General features: G+C 43.0%; 1 protein-coding gene across 1 annotated transcript in view; it reads left to right on the plus strand.

Annotated features, from left to right (window-relative positions):
• Nucleotides 1-15,457, plus strand: part of LOC309498564 (uncharacterized protein) — a 270,271-nt gene that overhangs the window by 83,582 nt on the left and 171,232 nt on the right. The window lies entirely within an intron of this gene.

The raw sequence follows: 15,457 nt of genomic DNA on the forward strand, positions 1-15,457 counted from the left end.
AGTGAGCTCATCGCTCTTAAAATACTCCTGAAAATATGTAGTCACACTAGTTCCACATTGCTAAATTAAAACTTTACCAAAGGTTATTAAAACAGTTGTGAAAGCACTAGAACAAAAGTCAACAATTAGGCAGAAACACATGTGTGTTAGTTTGACCATACTGGTTTTAGACATTGATAATTGAAAAAACCATAGTTCTATTTGCATATTAAAAAAAAATCTCGGTTACGTATGTAACCCTCATTCCCTAAGTTCAGGGAATGGAGACGTGTCGTCGGGGGAGTTCCCTGATGAATTGGGATCATGCTAGGGAGCCAATTGCCTTCGAGAGAATTAAAACGAGCCAATGAACAGTGGCATGCAAGATTTGCATTCCGCGACCCGCCTACCAGCGCGGGTATAAATGGCGGAAGTAAACATTGCGTCAGTGCTTTTCGCTGAGGAGCCGAACAGTGTCCAGTCCTCCGCGAAGGTACAGCCACATGGCGAAGGGATGACACGTCTCCGTTCCCTGAACTCAGGGAACGAGGGTTACATACGTAACCGAGACGTTCCCTTTCGTCCTGGGAACTCCGACGTGTCGTCGAGGGAGTTCCCTGACGAATTGGGATCCCTAATAAAACGCCATGGTGCTGGCCCTTTCCAGCGCCCAGCTAAGCTACCCTGCAGCAGTTTCTTGAATAAGTTGCGGGAGCTAGCTAGGGAATCACACTGCTGTTCCGCAAGACCCGCTCAGTGGATATTGAATAACACTGGGAAAGCGTGCCCTAAGTTCGGGGGTCCTCCTGACGGGAGGAACACCATTCGACGAACAAGTTCCACTTCAACGCATAGAGGCGCCTCGTAGAGGGGGCTCTAGAGGAAGTGATGGTGTCTACCACTGCCTGTGGTAGACCACCTAGAACCTCCGTGTCCCGTCCAGGGACCAGACATGGAGTTTCCAGAGGTCTGGACGCGGGTGCCATAGAGTGCCCCGTCTCTGAGAAAGAAGGTCCTTCCTCAGAGGGATTGGCCAAGGAGGGACTGTCGCGAGGAGCATGAGTTCCGTGAACCAAGTCCTGGTGGGCCAATACGGCGCCACTAGAAGGACCTGCTCCTCGTCCTCCCTGACCTTGCACAGGGTCTGTGCAAGAAGGCTCACTGGGGGAAACGCATACTTGCGCAAGTCCCGGGGCCAGCTGTGAGCCAGGGCGTCCGTGCCGAGGGTCCCCTCGGTCAGGGAGTAAAACCACTGGCAATGGGTCGTGTCTGGAGAGGCAAACAGGTCTACCTGTGCGACTCTGAAGACACTCCAAATCAGCTGAACCTCCTGGGGATGGAGTCGCCATTCTCCTGGAAGGGGGGGCTGCCGTGAGAGCTCGTCTGCCACACGGTTGAGCGCCCCTGGAACATGAACGGCACGAAGCGACCTCAGATGCTTCTGACTCCATAGGAGGAGTTGGGAGGCGAGTCGCACACGGGTGAAGTGGACGCCCCTGAACTTGGGAGGCCGGCGTGCAAACTGAATTGCATAGCCGAACCGAATGGTGCGGATGAGCCATCGGGACGGACCCGGAAGCGCTAGCCAGGCCTCCAGATACCGTCCCAACAAACCCACCCGAACCACCGGCGTACCCGCGGAGGGGCAGCGAGGTGGAAGACGGACCCGGCACTGGTGGCGTTGTAGCGACCGAGCGCGGGGTCTGGGTGTGAAACTTGACACCAACCTGCTTCCACCGGGGGGCAGACAGTAGAGAAGGCCCGTGGGCATTCTGCTGCGGGCTGCCCGGTGGCGAGGGGAGGGGGAGAGACGAGGAACGAGGCCCTGACTCCTCGTGTCCTGGTCTCTGCGCCTCCGGGCCCAGCTGCAGACCGGAGCGACGCGTCACTGCTATCTGCAAACTGGGGAGAGGGGAACGGGAGTGGTGCCGCTCGGGGGTGGCGCACACTGCCATTCTGGTTCTCTTGGACGGGAGAGACTGTGTGCCCGCCAGTCTCAGCCGTGGATGACCTGAAGGAGGAAGTAGAAACTGCTCTTTCATTGAAATTTTGGGTACCGCTGACTGAGTGGTCAGCAGCGGAACAGAAATAAAACTCAAAACAGGATTCTCCACCCGGCCCTCCCCCGGGAGAAGGAGGTGTGCAAAGGCACCCTCCCCGTGAGCAGCATCCAGGTCCTCCTCCAGGTCGCCCATCTCAGGAACGCTTCCCGCCCTTCTTCCTCCGAGAAGGGGCCGGAGGTGCCTGAGCGGGCTGGGCCGCCCTCTTATGACCAGACCTCCACCCCCCAGGTTTAGACTGCTGCCCTGAAGGAGGAGCGGCCATAGGAGGGCACCCTCGGCGACGAGCAGCCGGAGGCTCTACGGCCACAGAAGATGGACCAGCAGCAGTCTGCCTCCTGTGCAGGACGTGCCGTATTGCCTCCGACTGCTTCTGGGCGGTGGAGAACTCTTGGGCGAAGCTCTCCACCGTGTCGCCGAAGAGGCCGCCTTGGGATATGGGGAAGTTGAGAAGTTTGTTTTTCTCTGCTTCCCGCATATCCACAAGGGTAAGCCATAGGTGGCGCTCCTGGACCACCAGAGTGGACATCGCCCGACCCAGGGAACATGCGGTGACTCCACTGGGGGGATTCCCTCATACCCGTGCGCCGCTCCGCCATCAAGAGTGGTGAGGAAGGAGGAGCGAGGTTGTCTGCGTCTGGTCGCCAGAGGGGCCAGCCAGGACTTACTAAACTCCTCATGCACTTCCGGGAAGAATGGTACGAATGAAACGCTGCCTCAGCGTGCTTTAAGCCCAAACACGAGAGGCAGTGTTTGTGACCATCTTCCTGAGGGAGAAGTCGACCGCATCCAGAAACGCACGGGTGAAACGACATCCTGAAAAGGACGCGAAACGCCTGTAATGCTCTTTTAGAAAGAGAATTACTCTCTGTCATGTGCCGACGCACCGAGGGACCACCGCGGCAGACACGACGGGGAAACTGCAAGGTGCACTCACCACTACCAGCTGTGAAAACAGCTCTTTTTTTCTTTTTTTTAAGAAGCGATGGTCGCTGAAGCGCTGTCACACCAGCACCAGAAAGGCTCTTCTTCCCAAAAGAGGACTCGTTTTTTCAGTTAAAGTCTTCAGGCAAAAGAACAGCAGCTCACACAGAGACACACTGGATGGCTCCGAAGCAAAAAGCACTGACGCAATGTTTACTTCCGCCTTTTATACCCGCGCTGGTAGGCGGGTCGCGGCTCCCTAGCGTGATCCCAATTCGTCAGGGAACTCCCCCAATGACACGTCGGAGTTCCCAGGACGAAAGGGAACTACATTTTTTACATTGACAATGCATAACTATAAGTTGTATAGCTCATTTTACACACATGGGAAATAAGCACACAGTTACTCACAATGTCTTCCCAATTAATTATTTTAGGCGTTGGCATAACTAGAAAGATTTTTGTAATTTACATGACTTTTCCAGGTCTAGAAAATCCCTCTTTTAAATGTAGGCTATCTTGTATATCCAGGTTTCCAGGATTGTTTCCAAAACAATTTAAAAAATTGCTGAATTTTTTGTTGTTTTAGCTTATTTTAATGTTAGTTTTTTTTTTTTTTTTTTTTTTTTTTTACTGTTTGTACAACGTCTGTGCTTTTGTAATTTGGAAGCCCAAAGAACCACTGAAACAGACATTGAAATGTAAAATATCTATCGACAGCATCCAAACTGCACAAAATCTTATGATTGAAAACGTATCAGACATACAGTACAAATGTATATGAATCATCTAAGGTTCACAGAAAAAATTGAATAATGGAATTAATACATTTATGTTAAAGGAAGGTTATTCTTTACATTTTTGTTAAAGTTGAATGGCCGTATTCTGTTGTTTAATATGATTAATGGTGGAAAAAAACACTGAATTGAGGCTGAAATGTACAGTATGTGTAATAAGCAAAGCTTCTGCCTACTGCTTTTGGGTCACTGCGAGTTGTTTTGATCACATAGATTATATGATTATATATAGGCCTACAGTTTGCTTTGAGCTTTTATTCTGTTTTTGTTTTTTTCTAACCATATGGAGCAAAATAAACAAATATTTTTTTTTTTTTACAAAGAGCCCATTTTCTTGTAAATTTTCCCAGTAAAATTATTAACTCCCTACTAGGCTATCTATTGATAGAGTTTTAAAACACACTGTTCACAAAAATAATTTAAATAATTTAGTAAATAAAACCGTCTCCATTGATTTGTATTGCCTGAACCTTTTGACTTATAACAAAAAACAATGTCTAAAAGCTGCTATGTTACAAAGTGTACAGAAAACAAGCTACAAAAGCCTAGAAACAAGTTTTTATAAGCTGTTGAACCCAAAAAACAAGCGTTTAAGGACAAAAGTGGATACTATGGAGCTTATAATATGACTAAACTATTTGAATTTGAATTGTGTAAATTTGAATTATTTGCAAGTGTAATCTAACAAAATAGAATTTTAGGTGGTAGTTTAAATAGTTCTGAATTAGATTTTTTTTAAACGAATATTGAACATTTGAAATTTAACAAACTGAAATGTTTTTATGGCTGAATTTTATAGACATGTATTTTCAAACAGCTAGTTTTTTTGTTCTGAATTCTTATACTGCAAATATTCAGTTTTCTAAAATTCAATCTCAAAAATTCAAGTTAAAAAAATTCAGATCTTACAGAAAGTAGGTCACAGGTCATCCACAGGGAAGAGTAAAGGATCTCAGATAAGTCGAACAGAGCATTTTGGCTGCACTGCAGTAGTTTTCTGCCGCAAACGCGGTGGTGGTTCAAGAGAATCCGTGTATCTTTTGTTCAGTCGTTAATATTAAGAGTAAAAATGAGAAAACAGCTTGAGTATTAGATTTCTAATATTCTAGTAATAGTCCGCTGTTGCATGGAGCTTACAAAACTTAACGCGTGTCTTGCAACTATAGGCTATATTTCATTTCCTCATCAAACAACTAGACTAACGAATGGCTCGGTACAACAGAAGAGCCCAGAAAAGGGCTTTTTCTCTGAGTAGACCAGCAGTTGGTCTGAATTTGCTATAACCTATAGCCTATTTTCCGGACTGTATAGGCTAAGTCACGTTTTATGAAACACGCTGTGATTTATTCCAAAGTGACTCTGGCATATATAATGCATTTAACGTTAAATAATCTAAATGTTGACTTTCAAAAGTAGGCGCGCCAAGAAGGCTATTCTCTGTATTTTGGTTCATTTTTGGTGAGCGCCAGAAAGATAAAGAGACCGAGACGCGCTAAAGCAGCGCATCATGTTGTTTTATTTATTTTTCAATGGCATTATATTTTGTAGTCATTTTGAATGTACACAAATAAAAATATACATTTTACTGTTTCGAATGATGTCATATTATCTGTATGACTATAAATAACAGAGTATTACGTTATAATATCCCAGCAGTGGAACAAATCCAAGTGATGGCGCTCGCGCATCGCGCTCTCACACAACATATCAGTTCTGGCGTTGCTTCATATCGCAGACTGATCATTATCAAAATGAAACAGTCAACCAAACATATAAAAAGTTATTCTGCCTAATTTAATTGGTCTGTTGTACAATATAAAGGGCAAGCTGTGCCGCACACAGTTCTACTTGTTATTCCAAACATTTCCCTTGCTGTGAAGACGCTGATTTAGCCTAGGCTACGTGTATTTTGGGACTCGACTGACGCCTTTTTATTTGTATTATAATATAATATATTAAAAAAACATAATCTTCTGAGTTTTATGATGTAGGCCTTTTGTGTTTTATTTTAATTAAAATGTATTGTAATTTACATCTCAAAAGGATGCGCTTTGTGCAGTGGCGTAACGAGCCAACACCGGGCCCTTAAGCAGGATTATCAAGGCGGGCCCCCCTACTACAACACGTGATGACGCTACGCGCCAAAAAAAAAAAAAAATGCTGGTGACGGCGCACCATAATAACACATTGTTACTGTTACTGTCACTGCTACTGCTATATACACATAGGCCTAGGTCCAAATACATAAAAAAATAAAAAAAATGCTCACTTACATTATAGCTGCATTTAACCACGGAGGTGCTACTACCAACGGTCGCTTCAGGTGCTTTACTCGCTTCACTCTCTTGCTCCATCTCAATCTCCCCCTGTGTCATCTTTTTAAAGAAGCTTCCTATTTTTGGTCATTTATTAATTAATTTATCAAATTCCTCTTTTCGTTTGCGCTTTTGAAAGCCACTTTTGTGTTTAAAATTTGACGACTCCATATCTGTCTCAAGTTCAAAGTTTTTTACTGTTTTGCACGCAAATGCGCATGTTCACCCGGGGATTCCCCAGTCCCAATTCGAAACAAATTACACCAAACTCATCATTGTTCGTTTCAAACATTTATTTAATGATCAGTCAAATATGTTGTTGATATTATTTATTCAAATCAATTCGCAAAAAATTTAAATGCGATCAGACTAAAAGTAGTAAAATGCGATAGGGGGACACGGCTGTCAATCAATATCTTCAGTAACGCGGCCGGGCCCCTGATTGGTCCGGGCCCGTAAGCAACCGCTTACCCTGCTTACCGATAGTTACGCCTGTGGCTTTGTGCATTCTCTGACATTACATTTATTTATTTAATTAATATGCAATATTGATAGAGTTTTCAAACACACTGTTCACAGAGAGAATTGAAATAGAAACAGAGCGCATTTAGGCATTTAGGCCAACCGTCTCCATTGGCTTTGTATTGCCTGAAGCTTTTGACTTATAACAAAAAACAATGTCTAAAAGCTGCTATGTGACAAGGTGTACAGAAAACAAGCTACAAAAGCCTAGAAACAAGTTTTTATAAGTTTTTAGTGCATACTGAGTGTCAGGATCCCACAATTAACCCATTCTTCCAGCGGATGCTTCACGTCTTATTGCCTGTATCCACTGTGGCATCGGGAGAGGTAGAGGATCACCAAAGCGTGGGTTACTTCACAAATCGAGTCCAGGCAGAGATCAAGTCACTGGTTTCTTTTTAATAATCAACTCAAAACCAAATCAACTAAAAAACACTTTTTAACCAAAACACTTTCCCAGCTTCTCTTTATGCTCTCTAACAAAAAACAGCCAGTCTCTCTGTCCTCAGCTCATTAACAGCTTTTCTCCTTCACTCACAACAGTTGTGTCCCTGGTAACTGTAGTCCAGGACCAGGTGGCCATCTTGGTTTGTAGTCCCCATTGCTGCAACCACCTAGATGGCACATACCTTGCCTCTATGACATACCCTCTCACGATGCCACACCACCTTTGTCTCGCCACACACCACCTTTGGGTCAACACCAATATATATATAGCCTATATTTGTTACGCACAACCACACATGCCTATGGACATATTTCACTGCAAGCAAAATGAAGCGAGTGAAAAGAGTGTGGGACCATTTCGACAGAAAGGGCGATGAAGTTACTTGCAAAATATGCTACGTGGTATTAATTAAAATACAGAAGTAGTACAAGTACATTACAAGTCCACCAGTCGCAACTCGCAAGTACAGTATCACTTGTGAAGCAATATCTGTGCCGTCGGAGAGGGTGTTTTCTGTCAACAGGCTGCGCTCCAGACTAACCCCACATCATGTACACATGTTACTTTTTTTAAATAAAAACTAGACAAGGTGTGGATTGAGGCAGGCCTGCTATTTTTATTTGACGAAAAAAATTAAAAAACTTAAACTTAAAAATAGCCGTTTTTTTTTTTCAAAGCTTCAAACGGATTCAGTGTTTTCTTTTTGTCATCTTAATTAGTTCATTATTTAAGTAAAAATAAATAAAAAATACTGTAGGCCTATTTTGGTGGGCCTTTAGTGTAGGCCTATTTTATGGTTTTTATTTACATTATTTTATTGTGTTTTTCTCTGTTGTCACTGTGTAAATTTGATGTGAATCCAGATTCTGTTGTTGATCTGTTCTGTGTGCTGCTGTTTGCACGTTAAAATAAACATGTGGAAAAAATAATGAGCCCCTTGGAAACACAAGACTCAATGCTGTTTGCTCTGTGACCTCTGCCGTTTTTATTAACGTCGACTGTCATTGAGGTTTGAGTCAGTTGCTCAGTTTGACCTCTAGATGCCAGAAAAGCTCTGAAGTCTGAGGACTGACTTTACATTAGCAAGTGAAGGGTTTTCTTACACACCAATTTATTACTTTATTTCTAGACTGAAGAATAAATGTGTTTCACACAGGTTTCTAACTTCTTCCACTCTATGACACAACGCTTCAACTGTAGAAACGACAGTAATGATGGCGGATCAGTCCACAGCTCTTAAACAGCACTATTGTAACTCAAGCATTTAGTGTTTAACGGCATAAACTACAAACATTAAATGTGTGATTCAGACATTTGTGTTCTATCAAGAGTTAAAAATAACAATACATCCATTAGATCTGTTGAGATTTATGAAAAACTGTAAGTGTGTGTCTGATCTTCAGCAGCATCTGATCATCTTCATTTCATCGCCTCTTATAGTCTGTGTATCGGTTTAAAACAGTTTACTCTTACCGTCTGTTCTGTTTGACTTACTAACTAACTAGGTTGGCTTTATAAATAATAATAATTATTATTATTATTATTATAAGTTTTCCTGTAGCTCAAACAGTAAAGCTTTGGCACTTGCAACACCAAGGTCATGGGTTTGATTCCCAGGGAAAGCAAGAACTGATAAGAATGTAAATGTGTGCCTTGAAATGCAATGTAAGTCGCTTTGAATAAAAGTGTCTGCCAAATGCATAAATGTAAATTATTATTCTGAGACTATATTTTCTAACTGTAACTCCTCCTAACATCCACCAAACTTGGCTCAGATCTTCAGACTGTTCTGACTCGAGCTGCTTTATCTTTTATAACTGATCAGACTTACGTTTTTCCAAAAATGACGATCAAAAACTCTGAAAAGTCCCACAGACTGTCATTGATGGAATGTTCAAATGAGCCAAAACTGATCAAACTCTAAATGACAATAATTCACATTAAAACAGACAGAAGCCCATTAGACTCAATTAAACTGCCATTATATCTAATATTTCAGCTCCTGTGACAGGTTGAACTTCATCAGCCGGCGAAGGAAGTACATTACTTTTTGCAATAGAGTCTATGTGGAACTCCTCCTTCAGGTCCTGAGAGATGGTGCTGAAAGACTCATGCTGTTCATGATGGTGAGTGGGAATGATGCTGAGGCGTTTCTCCTCAAGTCCACGACCATCTCCACTGTTTTAAGCGTATTAAAGGGTTAGTTCACCCAAAAATGAAAATTAGCCCATGATTTACTCACCCTCAAGTCATCCTAGGTGTGTATGACATTCTTCTTTCAGACGAATACAATCAGAGTTACATTAAAAAATGTTCTGGCTCTTCCAAGCTTTATAAACATATTATGCTATTTGTATGCTTTACTAGAGTAAAAAAGTTACATACAGCACCTTTACACTCAGATCTGGAAGAATTTGCAGTCCTGTGGCTCCCTCTAGTGCACAACATTATCAGGTTATGAATCGCATTGATATATATGGCTGATTTTTTTTAATGATTACAATTTTTTTTAATGATTACTTTTTACTGATAATATACCCACATTAAGCTCAAATTCACTAATTCGTGGAACCTTATTTCATGCTTTAACAGTTGAATTATAAACTTGCTATGAACTCTAAACAAACCAGCTTAAAAAAATTAAAAATAAACTTTTTTGTGTGATCATGTTGATGTTTATAGATGTTTGTCTTTTTTGTACATTTATTATTGCAGACAAAATATGTTTAGAACACACAGGCATTTGGTTGTAAATAGTAAAACATTTCTGCAACCTTTATCAAGTTCATGGATGATAGTGCTTGCACGTGTTAATCATTTTGATACTATAGTCATCCCATATTCTCACTACAGAAACATGGGATTTGTCTATAATGTATAAAAAATGTATTATTAATGAATTAAATCACAGTTAAGACACTTGTGATTGCATTTCCATTAAGTGGAGGGGGCGTGTTCGGCTCGGAATGCATTTTCAATTTGCACATTTAATTTTGCTGCATTCATTGCGGGACATTTAATGAAAATGCAATGGCAAGTGTCTCAACTGTGAGTGTAAATGCAATTAAGAAAAATAACATTTAAATTATTTATTTATCTGTGCATCACACCTTAAGATTTTTTCACTTCAACTTTAAAAAGTACATCAGAAAATTCACACTGGTGTAAGAGCTGACATGTGCTTTGAGTGTGAGAATACTTTTACTTCAGTGAACAATTAAAACTGCACCAGAGAATCCACACTGGAGAAAAACCTTACAAGTGTTCACACTGTGACAAGAGATTCAGTCACTCATCAAATCTGAAAACACATGAGAGGATCCACAGCGGAGAGAAGCCGCACACGTGTGATCATTTGAAAAGTAACTTCACTACTCATTCCCCCGGATGTTGAAACCAAGATGGCGGCGCGAGTACATCGCGAGGCTCGCGGTCTCTCCAGATTCTGCAATTTAGTAGTATTTTTCTTTCTCATTTCGGGTCTGTTCGTGCAGAACAGTTGTGCCTTAACATCGTACACCCAAGGTGAGCTTTTGGATATTGGTTTGCGAATTTCCGACAGTTTTATGGACAACCTTCGACTCCTTCCTGAGATCGCCAAAACACCCGGGGCTATGCACTCTGCCCGGCCGGGCGGAAGTGCTCGCAGGCGGCGTCGAGATCGTAAACAAAGGCGGGGGAAGCGCGGAGGACTAAGAGCTAAGCTAAAGCTAACACCACACCGGCTCTCTTTACCCAGCATTTTCCTTGCCAATGTACGGTCGCTGTTGAACAAAATGGAGGAGATTCGACTCAACATCACATACAGCAAGAGACTTTTGAACTGTAATGTTCTAATTTTCACGGAAACATGGTTAAACAGCGGAATACCGGACAACGCTATTGAGCTAGCGGGACGCCATACATTCCGGGCGGATAGAACATTAGATGGCTCCGGTAAGACCAGAGGTGGTGGATTGTGCATTTACATTAACAAAGCTTGGTGCACAAACTCTGCTATTGTTGGGAGACATTGTTCAGCTAACCTTGAGTTTCTCATGGTTAAATGTAGACCGTTTTATCTACCGCGGGAGTTCACTTCCACTATTATAACTGCAGCCTATATTCCCCCGGATGCTGATGCCAAGTTTGCTATGAAAGAACTTCACGCAGCCATCAGTAAACAACAGACCGTTCACCCGGAAGCTGCGTTTATTGTTGCGGGTGATTTTAATCATTCAAACTTAAAGTCAGTGCTACCGAAATTTCACCAGCATGTTTCCTGTCATACCAGAGGAAACAAAACCTTAGACCATGTTTACACAAACATGGCTGGAGCTTACGTCGCGACACCCCTCCCCCACCTGGGACAGTCAGATCACCTTTCTTTGTTCCTCACCCCCAAATATGCACCTCTCATCAATCGCGTGAAGCCATCAGTGAAGACCATCAAGGTGTGGCCTGCGGGGGCAGATTCCTCACTCCAGGAAAGGTTTCTACACACAGACTGGAGTATGTTTGCTTCTCAAGCCACCAGTGGCTCTCACACGGACATTGACTGCTACACCTCCTCTGTACTGGATTATATCAATACCACCATTGACAGTGTTACAACCCAGAAGCAGATCACCACATACCCAAATCAGAAGCCATGGATGAACAGGGAAGTGCGACTCCTATTGAAGACACGCAACACTGCCTTCAGATCAGGAGATGCACAAGCCTATAGCACATCCAGAGCAAATCTGAAAAGGGGCATCAAAGAGGCCAAGCACTGCTACAAGCTTAAGATAGAGGGACACTTTTCCAACGCTGACCCTCGGCGCATGTGGCAGGGCATTCAGGCCATCAGTGACTACAAACCCTCTCACTCCACCCCCGCAGCCACTGATGTCAACTTCCTGAACGAGCTAAATGACTTTTATGCTCGCTTTGAAAGAGACAACAGAGAAACTGCCACCAAGCTCAAATCCTCAGCTGACCACCCGCCGATCACACTCTCCTCCACAGATGTCTGCAATGCACTGAGCAGGATCAGCGCGCACAAGGCTGCTGGACCAGACAACATCCCTGGACGCGTACTCAGGGCATGTGCGGAGCAGCTCGCTGGGGTTTTTACAGACATTTTCAACCTGTCTCTTGCCCAAGCAGCTGTACCAACATGCTTTAAATGCACTTCCATTGTGCCAGTGCCAAAACACTCCAGCCCGAAGTGCCTTAACGACTACCGCCCTGTAGCACTCACACCCATCGTAATGAAGTGCTTTGAGCGGCTGGTCCTGGCACACCTAAAAGACTCTCTTCCATCCACATTGGACTCACACCAGTTTGCCTACCGTAGCAATAGGAGCACAGAGGATGCAGTTTCCATGGCACTGCACTCTGTGCTCACACATCTGGACAATAAGAACACTTATGCACGCATGCTGTTTGTTGACTTCAGCTCAGCATTCAACACTGTCATCCCAACTAAGTTAATAGCCAAACTTGGAGACCTGGGCATCAACACCTCCATGTGCAACTGGATCTTGGACTTTTTGACCAACAGACCCCAGAATGTTCGATCAGGCTCCAACTGCTCCACGTCCATCACACTCAACACTGGTGTACCACAGGGCTGTGTGCTAAGCCCGTTTCTCTACTCCCTCTTCACCTCCGACTGCAAGCCTGTGTACGGATCTAATTCCATCGTCAAGTTTGCGGACGACACTACGGTGATTGGTCTCATCAGCAACAACGATGAGACTGCCTATAGGGAGGAGATCAAGCACCTGGCCACATGGTGCACTGAAAATAACCAGCTCCTCAACACCACCAAAACGAAGGAGCTCATCGTGGACTTCAGGAAAGTGTCAAGAGGCACACACAACACCATCCACATCAATGGAATGGCTGTTGAGCGTGTCTCCAGTTTCAAGTTCCTGGGGACCCACATCTCGGCGGACATGACCTGGACAACCAACACCTCCAGCCTGGTCAAGAAGGCTCACCAGCGCCTTTTCTTCCTGAGGACACTGAGGAAGAATCAGCTTTCCTCCACTATCCTGGTGAACTTCTATCGCTGTGCAATAGAAAGCATCCTGACCAACTGTGCTACAGTGTGGTATGGGAGCTGTTCTGTTGCAGAGCGCAAGGCACTGCAGCGGGTGGTGAAAACCGCCCAGCGCATCACTGGGACTCCACTACCTGCCATCGAGCACATCCAGAGGAAACGCTGTCTGCATCGAGCTCGCAGCATCCTTAAGGACTCCTCTCACCCAGCCCACAGACTGTTTTCTCTCCTGCCCTCCGGCAGGCGTTTCAGGTGCCTCCGGACCAGGACCAGCAGACTAAAGAACAGTTTTTTCCCCAGAGCTGTCTCTTTATTAAACTCTAACCCTCATTGATCCCACTCCCCTCATATACTGATTGACTCTCCTCTCCCTCCTCACACCTGCCTCCATTTTGTTATTTGCAATACTATAATGTTCATTTGCACTGCTGACTGTTATTACAGAAACAACTGTTTACATATGCATCTTGCACTACTACCTTGACTGGAATATGCTCAATTTGCACTGCCGACTGTTTATTTACAGTACCGACTGTTTACATATACATTTGCAATACCGTACTTTAACTGTAATATGCAATTACTTCCACTGCACTTTCACTCGGATAGCTTCTGTCCAAACTTTATTTGCACTACTTTAAATCCATTGTTATACTGCTCATTTTAGCCTAACTTATACATATATCTATTTGTAAAATTCTGTTTATAGTAATAGCCATCTGTATATTATGCTCACATTCTGTTTATAGTAACACCCATCTGTATATATATATTCATAGTACATATCTATCTGTAAAATTCTGTTTATAGTAATAGCCATCTGTATATTATGCTCACATTCTGTTTATAGTAACACCCATCTGTATATATATTCAGTACAAATCTATCTGTAAAAATTCTGTTTATAGTAATAGCCATCTGTATATTATATTCAGTACATATCTAGCTGTAAATTCTGTTCACAGTAATAGTTATCTGTATATTATATTCATAGGACAAATCTATCTGTAAATTTTTGTTTATAATAGTATTCAACTCTATATTTATTCAGTACATATCCATGTTCTGCACTTATGGAACCACTGTATATCCTGCACTTGCTGCTATTGCACTTCTGGTTAGACCTAAACTGCATTTCGTTGCCTTGTACCTGTACTTGTGTAATGACAATAAAGTTGAATCTAATCTAATCTAATCTTTACTTTCCCATTTCTTAATTTACCCTGTAGATAAGGACAAACATCATAGCCCTATCATCACTTAGCCTGTCCACATAGTGTTTATAAATGTAGCCTATACAAAATGGCATGTAAAACCATATGAAAGAACAATATCCATGTCTGCACAAAGAAATATGCCTCACTGTAAAATCCACAAACAACAGGATAAAGGACAAATGTCCGCGGTGGTAGACACATAATCTGGACTGGGACAAAAAAAATCGGCCCTGGCATTTTGGCCATAAAAATAATAGCACACTAATAGACATATATTGTAAAACAAATGAACTGAAAAATAAAGGAAACTTTCATAATTAGTTTTGTACTAATTTATATACTTGAAAGAGCTATAAGCACATGATTTTTTATTTTGACGGAAAACATGGTTTACAAACGCGTCTCATTAAATTTATAGTAAATTACGGTAATCGTCAACTATGCAGATGTGGAAATAATGCGTTACTGGGTAATGGGTTCCTGCACTCATGACATAGCCTAAGTGTTTTGAAAGTAACTGTTAGTTCTGCTTACCGCAGGCTCTACACTTTCTCATCTCTGTCCTGATCCTCCTCACTATCCTCATCATCAGTCACAGGAGCTGATGAAGGTCATGCTGCTGCAGAAAACATTTTGACACATTTTACAGCGTCTGCTTGAAGGGCCTGTGTCTATTTTTCACGCTATTTCTCTGCACAATCCTTGCGTTTCTTCTCCATCTCTCTGACTATTTTGACAGATACACACTGACACACTGCACGCTCGCTCAAAGCCCAAAGGGGGAGGTGTTTAAAGATGTGATTGGACCAGCCCAGTGTCAATCAAGAAAAGATCCAATGGGCCAAGGTGTTTCATGGGCCGGTCAGCTATCAGGAAAAACAAACTGACGAAGACTTTTTTAACTAATGCATTACACCGGCACGCACTTACTTAACCCAGCGCCGCCAATTAAGCAAAACGAATGGGCCGCCGATGTACGAGTTTTATGGTCCGTTAAGACAAAAAAACAGAAAAAGAAAAAAAAGTATGAGATGTCTGTCACAGTGTCTGGTTTGTGTTTCCCCGGGTGTCCACTAGAGGTCTCTTTCCCATACTATCACCATTCACTCTGGAACTGCATTTCCCATAATCCTTTGTCTGTTCTCATCACTCGTGATTGCACTC

Source organism: Leuciscus leuciscus (assembly GCF_965113295.1).
Source record: "Leuciscus leuciscus genome assembly, chromosome: 1".
Taxonomy (NCBI): Eukaryota; Metazoa; Chordata; class Actinopteri; order Cypriniformes; family Leuciscidae; genus Leuciscus; species Leuciscus leuciscus.